Source organism: Diceros bicornis, chromosome X (genome assembly GCF_020826845.1).
Source record: "Diceros bicornis minor isolate mBicDic1 chromosome X, mDicBic1.mat.cur, whole genome shotgun sequence".
Lineage (NCBI taxonomy): Eukaryota > Metazoa > Chordata > Mammalia > Perissodactyla > Rhinocerotidae > Diceros > Diceros bicornis.
Genome location: NC_080781.1, coordinates 101,939,261 through 101,953,953, shown reverse-complemented (window position 1 = coordinate 101,953,953; position 14,693 = coordinate 101,939,261). Strand labels below are relative to the sequence as shown.

General features: G+C 41.0%; 1 protein-coding gene across 5 annotated transcripts in view; it reads left to right on the top strand.

The window, feature by feature from the left end:
- The first annotated feature begins 12,627 nt into the window (after positions 1-12,627).
- The window catches only part of ACSL4 (acyl-CoA synthetase long chain family member 4), a 94,451-nt gene continuing 92,385 nt past the window's right edge, over positions 12,628-14,693 (top strand). For 2 of the 5 annotated variants that reach the window (XM_058536498.1, XM_058536497.1), the window contains exon 1: positions 12,630-12,748. The gene's annotated coding sequence lies outside the window, so the exon portion shown is untranslated. Of the gene's footprint in view, positions 12,749-12,989; positions 13,061-14,693 lie in introns of those variants that run through there. The other 3 variants (XM_058536495.1, XM_058536496.1, XM_058536499.1) reach the window with 3 other exon arrangements.

Below are 14,693 nucleotides of genomic sequence, written 5' to 3'. Positions count from 1 at the left end.
GTGTAAACAAAAGGAGCTGGAAAGTTGAGGCAGCTACCCAGACTATTCAAATCCAGTGGTATCCTCCACTTACCACCCTGCTATTGAAAAAAAATTTGGCTCAATATGTACAGATTGGTAGTCTGCATTGAAGGAATTTACTGATATTTACTTAACACCCGTGTATGAGTTTCAGGAATCAAGAGAGTCTTTGGAATGAGCCTAGACGTGGGAAAGGCGAAATTAAAAACAAAATGCCATTTCCTTCAAAGTCTACCTCTTGTACACGGCACCTTTTCACCTCCTTGCCTTGCACTAGAACAGTGGTACTCAACCAAGGTCATCCCCCCAAGACATTTGGCAACATCTGAAGATGGTTTGGGGGAATCACAACTTTGGGGGAGGGGTGATACTGGCATCTAGTGGGTAGAGGCCAGGGATGCTGTTAAGCATGCTACAATGCACAGGACGGCTCCCCAAATAAAGAATTATCCAGCTCCAAATGCCAATAGTGCAGGGGCTGAGAAACCCTGGACTAGAGGAGAAGCGAACAATCTTCCCGGTTGATCAAAATAATTTCTTACAACCAGAGAGGGGTGTAGTTGTCTTCGTAGATCCCCTTTTAAATAGTGCATGTGTGTGTGTCTGTGTGTGTCACCAACCCCTTTTAGCTACTGCTTTGGCCAGGTTACTGTTGGTGTTGAAAGACATTTCAGAGCATAGGTGCACTTGAGTAATATCAAACTTCTTATCCTAGCCTATAAAACCCTGAAAAACCAGGCCCTCCCCACCTTTGTGCCTTCTTTCCATGCCCCTCTACCCTTGGTTCCCTTGATCCATCCAGCTGCACAAGGCTCAAGCCCAGACTGGCCTTATGACCTTTGCACTTGATCCTTCTGCCTGGACCACTCCTCCCCCAACCCTGGGCAGGGTTGGCTCCCTTTCATCATTCCCATCTCAGAGCTCAAATGTCACCTTCTCAGCAAAGCCTTTCCTAATCACCCTATAAAGTACACCTCCACACGAAAGATCCTGTTGATCTCATAGTTTTATGTTGTCCGTAGCATTTACCACTTTCTGAAGTTATCTTATTTGTTTGTCTTCTGCATTAGCATACAAACTCCCCAGGATCAAGGACAGTGTCTCTTTAGTTCAGCTTGTATCTGTGTGCCCCATCCCCAGTCTGGCACAGAGTCAGAGTTAAGTAAATATTTGTTGAATGACTGAATGGGTGGATGAATGAGTTTGGAGTAAAGATTTAAAATTTCTGGAAATTCTGAAATCGTAGGAAATGTTTTTTGCTTCTTTAGCCTTTAAGAAAATGGAAATTAGGGAGTTAAAATTTCAAAATATAGAATATTTTAAAAGAACCATTTATAGTTCGAATGCTTCATCATTTAGGAGCACACTACACAGTATGTAAATTTAATTAGATCATAAAATGGTTATGCATGTTATATCACATGTAAATGAAGTTTATTCAAGTAATAATGAATTTAGTATTGAATTAAAAATAATTTAAATTTTATTTCTAGATTTTTTTCCCATTTAAGAGAAGCAGAACAACCCTTGAGGAGATGAAACATCAATGCTGAGGCTGTTAGTTTTTAGGACTTAGGGTCCCAAGTGGATAAAGAAAACATTCACTCTTGGGAAATGAGCCAAGAGAAGTAAGAAAAACACCCCACAACTCACTGAACAGAAATTTTACCCCCAGGGAACTTTATCTACTCAGTTTTATTTTGTGAGATATTGCTATCAGCAGTGTCTTCTCTGATGCTTCATTTCGTGAGCTTTTGAAAATAGAAAGTTTATAATCTTTTGCTTTGTTCTTTCAATGCAGACTTTTTATCATCATTTATTGAGGTGAAATTCACATGATGTAAAACTAACCATTTTAAAGTGAACAATTCAGTGGCATTTAGTACGTTCACAATGTTATACAATAGCCAAATCTATCTAGTTCCAAAACATTTCCATAACTCCAAAGAAAAACCCCAAACCCACTAAGCAGTGTCTTCTCTCCCCTCAGCTTCTGGCAACCACTGTTCTACATTCTGTCTCTATGGATTTATCTATTCTGGACATTTCATATAAATGGAATCATACAATACGTGACCTCTCGTGTCTGCCCTTTTTCACTTCGCATGCTGTTTTTAAGGTTTATCCATGTTGTAACATGCATCAGTACTTCTATTTTTTTTTTTTTTTGGTGAGGAAGATCAGCCCTAAGCTAACATCTGATGCAATCCTCCTCTTTTTTTTTCTGAGTAAGATTGGCCCTGAGCTAACATCCATGCCCATCTTCCTCTACTTTTTTATCTGGGACGCTGCCACAGCATGGCTCAACAAGCAGTGCGTCAGTGCGTGCCCGGGATCCGAACCGGCGAACCCCAGGCCACCACAGCAGAGCACGCGCACTTTACCACTTGTACCACCAGGCTGGCCCTGTCATCAGTACTTCATTTTTGGGGAAAAATAATATTCCATTGTATGGCTATAACACATTTTGTTTCTCCATTCATATATTGATGGACATTGATTGGGTTGTTTCCACTTTTTGGCTATTATGAACAATGTTACTATGAACAAGAGTGTACATGTATTTGAGTACCTGTGTTCAATTATTTTGGATATATACCTAGGAGTGAAATTGCTGGATTATATAGTAACTCTATGTTTAACTTTTTGAAGAACTGCTGAACTGTTTTCCACAGCAGCTGCACCATTTTTTGTTCCCACTAGCAATGTAGAAGGATTCGCATTTCTCCATATCCTTGCCAACACTTGTTTTCCTTTTTTTTAATAGCCCTCCTAGTGAAGTGGTACCTCATTGTGGTTTTCATTTACATTTCCCCAATGACTAATGATGCTGAACATTTTTCATGTGTTTATTGGTCATTACAATGTAGATTATTTCTTTTTTTATTATTATTATTTTTATTGAGGTAACATTGGTTTATAACATAATGTAGATTATTTCTGAACTTATACGGTTTCTTTTATATAGTGCAGAAGATAGAAAGATCAGAGGCAAATGAGAATGAGAGAGCTAGTGTTACAAAGTTATATTTGGCAGATGCCCTAAATGTCTTCCTGGCCCCAACCCCTGAGAATGTCACATTTTCTGCAACACCGGAAACTTCTTTTCTGATATCAGGTCTTTCGGGCCTTGAATATCTGCTGATACAGTTAAATGAAATAGCAGGAATGTCATAAAAGTGGCAGGCAGGAAATAAGGAAGGCGATGGTAGATGGAGGCAATCTGACTATCAACTCCATGGATCCATTGGGTAAGAAGGAGGTTGCAACCTGGAGTGGACCTTTGTAGAGTAGATTGAGTTCATGCAGATAATTGACAAATATATTGGAAAAATATGCTTTTTTTTTTCCTTAACAAATTTGGTAAAGGAGAAGAAATCATCTTTTCCCTCAAAATTTCTGCTTGCTTTCTCAGACATGTTCCACATCAATTGAACAGACCATATCTTCCTGTTTTCCTGAGATATTCCTGGTGGTTTTTATCCAAGCAATTCAGAGCACTTTAATAAGTGTGGTTATGGTAATTTTGCTTATGGTTGGATTGTCAAACCTCTGGGAAATGGATATGAGGTAGACAATGTGGCAAATTATGACGAGCTTTGAGCAGAGAATCAGGAGATCTTTGTTCCAGTCCCCAGTTCTGAAATAACTAGCTTTGTAACCTTGGATAAACTACTTAACCACTTGGAGCCTCCGTTTCCTCATTTGTAAGTAAATGAATGATTAGACTTCAGATTATCTTGAAAGTCCTTTACAGCTCTAAAATTCTATTTGAGAAGTTCACGTGTTATGTACTTTAAATTTCAAAGGCAAATGCATACTCTTTCTTTGTTTGCATGTACAGAAATTAAAACTGTTGCCTCAGTTCTAACCTGTATCAACAGAATAAGTTAAAAAGCAAAAAAACAAGACCCAGGGACATAGACTGACAAGTTCTGAAGACATGCCTTGGTACACTTGTACATGTGATGATCTGCCCTCTGCCCTGAGGTTTCTTAATCTATGTTTTGCACTGTGCGTCGTAGATGTTTGTCAAATATAGCAGAACTGGCTCAGACAGGACATAGCACTATTTCCTAGTCAGTGGCTAAAACATTTCTTGTCTCCTGAGCTGTTCCAGTCTTAAATTCCATAACTCCTGTGACCTCAAATGAGGACACCTTGACTTGCACTTAATCTGATGATGCATTTTATTTTTTGCAGGAAGATGCTGGGTTTTGAAACTTTTTTCCCCCCTTCACTTGTAGGAAAAGTTCTAAATGGTAAGGGGATTCTGCCCTGCCACCATAGAGGTCTCCCTCTAGGCCTTCTAACACAGGACCCAGGTAGCTCTGGGTCATCTCACTGCCAAGAGAGTGCAATTGGCAACTTTAATCCCTGATGACGAGTCAAAAGTTTAAGATCTATCTGGGAAGTGTTATGTTACATTTAGGTACAGCGTACCATGAGCTTGTTCATAATCTTGGCATTAAAATACAAAGCCAATGGAAAGGGTGAAACTGGTCCTCTCAGATGAGAGTAGCTGATGTGGTCTTTGCATTCGTACTTATTTCCAATTTTAGACATTTTTTTCATGTTAAAAACTGTAGTAGATGGGGCCGGCCCGGTGGCGCAAGCAGTTAAGTGCGCCCGTTCCGCTGCAGCAGCCCGGGGTTTGCCGGTTCGGATCCCGGCCGCGCACCGACGCACTGCTTGTCGAGCCATGCTGTGGCGGCATCCCGTATAAAGTGGAGGAAAATAGGCACAGATGTTAGCCCAGGGCCAGTCTTCCACAGAAAAAAGAGGAGGATTGGCATCAGATGTTAGCTCAGGGCTGATCTTCCTCACACACACACAAAAAACTGAAGTAGATAAGATAAAGGCTTTATCAAAATTTATAATCACAGAACTTTATCAGGGAACTGATCTGATCTGTATCATCTGAAGACCTGTTCTTGATATTTTTATTACCTCTTGGCTATTTCTTTTCTGTTAATTTACAGGTGTACTTTGCATCAATGCTTTTCTTGGGTTTCTGTATTTTTTCTTTCTTTCAGCCCTAGGTCAGCTTGTTTATTTCCAAAAAAGCAGCAGCTTCTGCAAAATGCTGGGAAACAGGGTCGAGTATGAGGTGTGGGGGAGGGAGGTGTGACTGAAGCTGAAGGGACTTTTCAGGTTAGTGTGTTCTGTTCAATTAAGCTGTCTCTCCCTCGATATTTTTTTCCCAGTACAATGTTAAAATATTGTACTCCTGCCAAAAAATTTCCCAAACTCAAATCCTAAACAAAAGAAATAACCTCTCTATCCTGACATAAACGCTACTTTGTGTTGTGACTAATTCAAGAATCTTTATATTTAATTTAATTTAAAATTACCTTTGTGATTTTACAGCAGATCAATGAATGCATTTGTCTCCTTACTGAGGTCTATTTATCAATGAGACTATTACTACAAATTATTGTTTTCAATTTCTTTTGACAATCAGAGAAAAAGGGTTTTGGTGACATGAGTTAGTTACCTTGAAATTTGTCATTTGATTCAGCAAGCCTACATCTAGGAGTTATTCTTTTTTTTTTTTTTGTGAGGAAGATCAGCCCTGAGCTAACATCCGTGCTAATCTTCCTCTTTTTGCTGAGGAAGACTAGCTCTGAGATAACATCTATTGCCAATCCTCCTCCATTTTTTCCCCTAAAGCCCCAGTAGATAGTTGTATGTCATAGTTGCACATCCTTCTAGTTGCTGTATGTGGGACGTGGCCTCAGCATGGCTGGACAAGTGGTGCGTCGGTGCCTGCCCAGGATCAGAACCCAGGCTGCCAGTAGCGGATCGCATGCACTTAACCACTAAGCCACGGGGCCGGCCTTCTAGGAGTTATTCTAAGAAAGTAATTAGAGAGACATGCAAATTCATATTTAAGGATGTTCATAACAGCATCATTTATAGTACTGGAAAAATTTAGGAACCAATCTACATGTCCCACAAACAATAGGGGACTGGTTAAATAAATTATGTGACATCTATATGCTAGAATATTATGCAGTCCTAAACATACTTTTTAAAGAATTTTTAATAACATGGGAGAGAGCTCATGTTAAATGGCAAGTGAAAAAAAGCACACAATACCATATATACAGAATGGTTCCAATACTGGAAAAAATATCATAAGAAGAAACTGGTAAAAAATAGATCAAAATATTAATAGTGGCTCTCCCAGGGCAGCAGAATTATGGATTTAAAAGCATTCTTTATATATTTTTGGTGTTTTCCATATTTTCTATGATGAATAGTTATTACTTTTAGAAAAAGGTATACAAAGTTATTAAACATTTCAATGAAAGCAAATTAAACAACAGTGAGATAGCATTGCTTGCCTATCAGACTGGCAAGATTTTTAAAGATTGATAATATTCAATGTTTTCAAGAATATGAGGAAAATGGCTCTGTTATACACTCTAAGAAGGAGTGTAAATTGGTTTGGCCCTTTTAAAAGACAATTCGACAGTATCTTTTAAAATTTAAAATGTACATACTTTTTGACCCAGCATCATTTCCACTTATGGGGATCCACTATAGAGATGCTTGAACAAATTCACAAAGATATATGCATAGAGATATTAATTGGAGTATTGTGAAAAATTAGGTAAAAATCCCAAATGTTCATCAATAGGGATATGACTAGTGCATTACTGTATAACCATACTATGGAATACTGTGTAATAGTAAAAAAAGAATGAGGTATAATTCCTTAGATATCTACATACAAACATAAAGACATGGAATGATGTTTGTGATATATTATTAAGTGAATAAAAGCAATTCATAGAGCAACACGTAGAATATATTCTCATTTTGAAAAAATAAGTATATGTCACCATCTATGCGCCCGGGAAACATTTGGAAAGACATATACTAGATCGTTCACAGTTGTTGTCTCTGTGGAGTGGGATCAGAGATTCTTCTACTTTATAGACTTCTACTTGAACAAAAGAAGTGAACATGTCCTTTTTGTAATAAAAATAATAAAGGGCCGGCCCTGTGGCTTAGCGGTTAGGTGCGCATGCTCCGCTGCTGGCGGCCTGGGTTTGGATTCCAGGCGCGCACCAACGCAGCACTTCTCCGGCCATGCTGAGGCCGCGTCCCACATACAGCAACTAGAAGGATATGCAGCTATGACGTACAACTATCTACTGGGGCTTTGACGGAAAAAAAGGAGGAGGATTGGCAATAGATGTTAGTGCAGAGCTGGTCTTCCACAGCAAAAAGAGGAGGATTAGCACGGATGTTAGCTCAGGGCTGATCTTCCTCACACACACACAAAAATAATAATAATAAAGAGAAAATCAGTGGAAAAGTAGGGCTTACTGTGTGAAAATTTGCTTTATAAATAGCTCTTCAGGAATGTATTAGCCCATGTACAGTGATGTACAGCTACAAAGAGTTTGGACACCTTCACATAGGGGCTAATTTGCACCATGGCTCAATAAAGAGAGAAAACAGTCATAGGGAGGAACTGACTCATAAGCTGATCTAGACTGCCATACCTAAATTTTGCACAGTGGCAACAAAATCAGATTTGTTGAACTTGTTCATAAGTAGCATTGAAATGAGCTTGTAGAAAGTTGAGGTTAGCCACTGATTCTGAAAGCTGCCTGTATAAATTCTCTGAATTAGATACATATTATAGCTAAAAGTGACTCTCAAAAATCTATGAGTTCACTTTCAAGGTATTTGCTTTAAATGTCTTTTCATAGGAGGGGGTGCCCCTGGGTCTAATACAGAAGTCGGATGTTCCAAAAAGAGAGTTTGTTTCTCTTTTAGGTGGGTTTATGTGATAATGAGATGGACATGTGAAACATTACTTATTCAGCCATATGCACATTTTCCTCTGAAATAATAACAGCATCTACCTCATAGGTGTATTATGAGGGTAAAATGAAATAATACATGTAAAGTGTTTGGGACAGTGCCTGGCACATAGTAAGTACTCAATAATTGGTGACCATTATTTTTCAAACATGTTGCTAAAGATTTTCCATTTGAATAACAATAACTTGGCCTGTACCAGGTGCCATATTTGGTCCAAGTGAAGGAGACAGTTTTATTACAGCATTTTAGTTTGAAGGATTGCTTTGAATAAATGTTCAAAGGTTTAAGCAGAGTGAATATCTAGGTATAATGAGGGGGTTTGCCCATTTCATAGGCTTTAGCGAAGGGTATATTTAGAGGATTGAAGGGAATGCAGGTTAGCCTGGAGGTCAGAGAGTGATTTAGTGAATGAAAGTGAAGGCGGTGGCTGTAGACCACTTCTCAAGGAATTTAGTCCTTGGCTTTAAAGAAAGTCATTCAATAAATAGGAGAATCTGGAGAAAGACGGTGTGGTATAATGGAAGGATGTGAGTTTTGGTTCTAGCTTCCTTTTTTCTCATCTGTAAAATGAGGAGGTTGAACTTGGTAATTAATAGCCACCATTTTCTACACACTTGCCATAAGCCAGGCATTTTATGAGCATGATTTCATTTAATCCTCCCTCAGAAGAGCCTTATGAATGAGGTACCATTGTTATCCCCAATTTACAGATGAGGAGGCTGAGGCTCTGAAGAGGTTATGTAACTCGGTCTAGGGTGGTCCAAGTCCAAAGCCCATATGGTTTCCCTCCAGCTACTCTACCTCTATGTGGCCTCCCAGCTCTAATAGTCAATGATTCCAAGTAAGGGACATTTTAAAATTTTGTTTTCATTTGACTTGTCTTTTAAGAATGGGAAATGAAATCATATCTTCTTGCACGTGAAAGGGAAAGGAAAATAAAGAGAGATTGAAGGTGAGTTATGATATTGATGACCTATCTTTTTCCCTATCTTTACTAGGCTAGAATCACTACAGAAAGTGGGCAAAAACATACCAAAGGTAACTTCTGGCAGATTTAATGACAGCCACAGTCCATCTCATTTGCCTCTGGCCTTATGGATAATATGAATTTTTTATTCATTCTTTTTCCTTTTTAGAAAGGTTGCTAAAGCAATTTGCAAGGCTACTGTAGAGGATTTTATTTAGAGGGGATAGGAGTTTGCGTTTAAAAAGACAAAGAATGAGTTAGTGAGAGACACTGAAGTCAAGTTCCTTTAAAACTCTGCTGGGATTTCGATTTGGACTGTGCTGAGTTATAGATTAATTTGGCAAGAGTTGAGTTTTTACAATACTGTCTCTTCCCATCCAGATGCATTAGATGTATTTCCATTTGTTTTAGTTTTTCAATTAATTAAAAAACCTGTAAAATATACTGGAATGAAAAGAAATGGTTATTTGAAAAGATAAAATAATCATTTCTCAAAAAAGAACATTTAGATCTAGGTCCTCTGCCTTTGACCATTTTTGAAAATAGGAGCTTCGGTTATTATTTATGTTCACAGTGAGATCATCTTCTGTCTAGGTTTCTGATTTCATCAGTGTTTTCAGACGTGCCACTGAAGACAATATTTGGCCTGGTTGTTGGGTCTGAAAAAAACAAGGTCTTGTTAATGACAAAACATAACATAACTTGTCTATACAAATATTATTATAAGGTCCTACTGCTTGTAGTTGGACCACAGGAGGAAATTATTATTTTACAAACCTGCGAAGTATGTTAACACGCAAAGGCTTGTTACACAGTCAATAAAGAACAGTTGTTTTCTGCCCTTCCATAAATAACTAATGTCAGGAGCAGCCTGGCTATCTGTTTCAGCTTCTTGTTACAGGAGAGTAAAATGGGCAAGGCCTGAATATCAGTACATGCTAACAGAGCTGTCCTGTTAAACTCTGTTTGACTTCAAAGAGTTTAATTTTCCTGCTTTCAGTGCTTTTTATGTTGTGTTTTGAATCTGTCAACTGTGCTCTACATTTTCCTAACTCTTTCCCATTTCCATATGTTTATCTCTTCTGTTTCTAATTGGTTTGGTAGTTCTGGGTAGGACTTACTACCCAGGAAGCCTGATGTCGTGGCAAGCGCCCTGGTCTAGGAGTCATGAGAACTGTGGTAGGAAATCCAGGCTCTGCTACTAGTTAGTTGTGTGACTGGACAAGTCATTTAACCTGCATCTGTTTCTCCATTTGTAAAATAGGGTTAATAATCTCCTGTCTTCCTAACTAGTAAACAGTGGTGCAAATGTTCTCTCTAAAATGTCAGACAGCTGGCTGGGAGAATGTTTTGCTCCTGGTAGTAGTTCTGGAGAGTTTCTAATGACAAGAAATTAGGCAAGGCTTTTTTTTGTGTGTGTGTGAGGAAGATCAGCCCTGACCCAACATCCATGCCAATCCTCCTCTTTTTGCTGAGGAAGACTGGCCCTGGGCTAACACCTGTGCCTATCTTCCTCTACGTTATATGGGACGCCGCCACAGCATGGCCTGACAAGCGGTGCCTCAGTGCGTGCCCGGGATCCGAACCCGGGCTGCCAGCAGCGGAGTGTGAGCACTTAACCGCTACGCCACGGGGCCAGCCCCAGGCAAGGTTTGTTTTGACCCTGAAAAAGTGAAAAAAGAAAAGCTAGAAATAGTCTACACTATTTCTATACACTTGGTTTCCTTTTTGGAGCTGTAGCTCTTCTCTCCTCTTCATCCTGGGTGTGGTTAACTGTAGAGGAAAGGTGAGATATGGTACGTGATAAAGGTAGCCAGAACTGTCAGCATTAGTAAATAGCTTGTGATTAAGGTCTTGAAAATTTAAGTAGTTTCTTGGGCTAATAAATATATCTGTCTCTATCTTATACACACATGCATTTGCATAGGTATATATGTATACACATTCATACATTCAAACAAAAACTGATAGCTTCAGGCTCTCCTTTATACCTTGTAAAATTGGGGGAACTTCAGTAAGCCCTCAAGACTCGGTGTTCAGTGGAAATTACCTAACTGAAAAGTTCTGGCCTAAGTGACTGATAGTAAAGGAAATCTACAAAAGGACTCGAATTGCAAGTTCTTTTTCATCCAACACATTGCTTTTTATGCTACACTGGGTCTGTATTGTGTCTGTATTTTAATTCCACAACTAGACACTAAGTTTGTTGAGGGCAGGGATGATCATTCCTTCGGTTTCTTTTGTATTACCCCTACTGTAGATGACAGGACTCTGTACATTGCAGGTACCCAGTGAATTACATAGCTGACAAATGATTAGTTATTTCTAGCATTACAACAAGATCTCATAAAATAAACATGACAATTAAACTTGTTGTTTTAAGTCTTGAACTTTCTAGGTCAGTCTTGAAAAAGGAAGTTACATGACTGCCATAGCAATATTTATAGGCATATTATATATAAGTGGGTGGGCCTGTTGGAAATTGGATGAGTAATCCCACTTCAGAGTAGTAATATACAAAAGCTGTAGTGTTATGCTTTCCAACTGTGGGCCTCCAACCACCTATAGTGTCACCAGGGATGCTTATTAATAATTCACATTTCCCAGCCCCACTCAGATCCAAATCACAATGTCTGGGGGTTGTAGCTTCAGGTACCCGTATTTTAACAAGCACCCCAGATGGTCTGGATGCATGCTAAAGTTTAAGAACGACTCTAGCCTGTAATTTGAGGTGGTGAGACACACACACATGTTGTTATCTCCAGTAATTCTACAGGAAAATAGAAAATAGCAAGTGAAATGAAATAAATATCCATTACCAGCAGGAAGAGGAAGCTAGTCCTCCATTATGCATCAGAGAACTGGAAGAAAACTGACGCTTTCTTTTCGTGATATATTCTTGACAGTTTGTCGTGGCTCATTTGGAATTATGTTCTGTCCCTTTTGAAGTCGCCAGAATTTTATTTTTAACAGCAATTTGTTGAGTTTCTCGGGAACAGTATTCGTAGAACTGGCTCAGAAGCAATGATCAGGGCCAGTAAGATGTCACAGTGCTGTGGTGACTTTTCCTTATCAGTTGTGGGCTCTTTTCCCTTTACACCATCGTGGAAATGGAAGGCATAAAGTGAAAACCCTGCATCCTTGTGATGTTTCATAAGCGGGAGGGACTGGGAGTCTTGACGCAGACAGAGGGTAGATAAACGGAAGAGAGGCATTAGCTCAGGCTTGGAGGAGCAGGATGCCTTTATTCAAAGAATGTTAAGCTCTCTCTCTAAAGGAAGAGCAGTGAAGTCCAAAGATGATTATCTTTAAAGGGCAGCTGGAAGATGACCCGAGGGGACCTTGCATCCTGCGGTGGAGTCCTGGGAAGCAACACAGGTGCGGGCGTGGGCCGTTTAGGCACCTCGCTGAAATCAGATAGGCGCAAGGACCTTCCGAAAACACACCCGATAACACGGCCAGCAAGCCCAGCCCAACGGCTCAGAAGCGCGAGCTAGAACCTGCGGTGAGCCTGTGAGGAGCCGTTAGTCGGCTCGACTCCCCCGCAGCACCCCTCCTTCGCCCCGAGAAGCCCACTCGGCCCCGCCTTTTCAGCTGACGTGCGGGGCAAGCGGAGGCGGGGGCGTGGGTGGGCCGAGCCGTCGGCCGCCGGCGATTCGGCCGGCTCAGCCACACCACCGCGCGCCCCCGCTCCGCCCGCCCCTCGGGGTGCGTGTTTTCCGGGCTCGCGCCGCGCCGCGCCTCGCCCCGCCTCCGCCGGCCGCCCGGGTGCGCGCGCGCCGCTGCGGCTTTTTCTCCAGCCTCCGCGGCGCGCCCCTCCTCGCCCCAGCGCTAGCGGGCACGCGGCTCCTTTCCGCTAGCTCCCCGAGTGCAAGGCGCCGGCCGGCTGCGAAGACGCCGCGGGCAGCTCCTCCGGTGAGTAAGCGCAGCCGGTGAGGCTGCGGCCCTCGCACCCCTCCCCGGTGGCACTCGGGGCCCCACTTCCAGCGGCGCCACCGCCTTACACCTGAGCCCCGAGGAGGTTGAGAGGACATTCCTGTTCCCGGAATCAGCTCGCTTTCTTCTTGAGCCGGGGCGATCCACCCGCCCGCCTTCCCTGGGGCCAGGAAGATTCCCCAGGTGTCTGTATCTCCTTCGCTGAAGTCGGGGGTCCTCGAGACCCTGGCCTATCTCTTTCTGCCTCTCTCTGCCGGGCCCCCGAGGGCCAGAAGCATCTTCCCGATCGAGGTACTGCGCTTTGCCACGACCCTGGTTTCCAAAGGAGTGCGTCAAGTGCTTGCCAGACCTCCAAACGACCTTTAGGGCGCCCCTAGACCTCAACTCCATTTTGTCCCCTCGGGTCGCCCTGTATCTGAGGGCTAGGGGGTCTCTCTGGTCCTAGAAGCATCCGCCCTTCGAATTTGAGGGATGCTCTGGTTTCCAATATCTTCTTAGCTTCTATGTATCTTTAGTTATGTTAGAAAACGGCTGGATTCTAGCAGAAGCGTGCTCTTATTTTTTCCTGTTCTTTCTATCTACATCCCTATCCTCGGTGGGTGCTGTATATTTAGCGTTAGCTTTATTCACTTCCTCTTCCTCTCATTTGAGTGCCCTACAGAAAGAACTGTAGCTGATGTCTATAGCACATAGAAAAATCGAGGAGAATATGATTCATTGCCTAACCCCCATCAAGGGGTTACATATTTTAAATAAGACGTCATTTCTCCTCTTCACTCCAGCATCTCCTCCTTCAACGGGATTTTTTTTCACCCTCTGGTAATGAATTTGCTCTGTCTGTTCTTTTCACCTTAAAAAAATTCAATCATTGCTCTAAGAAACAACGGTGAGATGCAGAATAGGGGCAAAATGGCATTGAAATGAATCCCTTTGAAAAAGTAAGCAGTCTCCTTTATTTGTTAATGGTTTAATCAATGCCTTAGTTTTCTCATCTACAAAAATGAGGATGTTCCTTCTAGTGTTTTGGTTCTAGGACCTCTAAATTCATGCTTAATAACATGTTGCTGCAAGATGGAGATTTAACCTGATTAAAGCCCCATTTCCCGGTAGCTGCTTGTCACTTTAGTTATTTTTTCCTTTTGCCTCTAACAAATAGTTTTACCTGTTCTTGGTACATAAGGCTGCATGCAAGTGGAGATGTAATTACAGTACCGCGGTGAGCGGGTCCATCAAGATCTTAATAGTGTCAGTCCTCTTCCTTGAATTGTAAAATAGCTCATTTTTCTACTGAAGCTGCTAAAGTGTAAGACATGTGAGATTGCTATAAGAATTAACACCCTTTCTGCCATTTAGGTAGAGGATGAAACATTCAACTGTTAGTATACTTAGACCACAGAATAAAGTACCTTATTGTTCTGATATGAGAAGGAATTTGACACCTAAAAATCCACAGAACGTGTAATGCAACAATTGACAGCTTGAGTAAATTCCATTTTTTCCCCTAAAAATCCTATTTAAAAAATCAGTGATTCAGATTAAGATTTTTGTGTGAGTGTTTTAGGTAGGAGTGGGATCGGTGGGTGGAGAAAGGAGAGTCTTGCACAATTCATTGAGAAGGGAAATGAATTGGGACTCTGGAGAGGCTTGGGTTTCACTTCCAGCTCTAGCTAATTGTGTAACCTTGAACAAGTCACTTTACCTCTCTTGGTTTTTGAATCTGTAACAGCATCTTGATGGTTGGCAGAATGATCCATAAGTCCCCCAATTTGAATTTTTTGTTCTTATACTGAAAAAAAAATATGTAATTTATATACATATATATATGTGATGCAATTTGCATTAAGGCTGTGCCATAAATCCTTAGTTATACCAGTTGTTCAGAACGTTTTTCTCAAAGATCTGCATATACTAGTTCTAATCTATA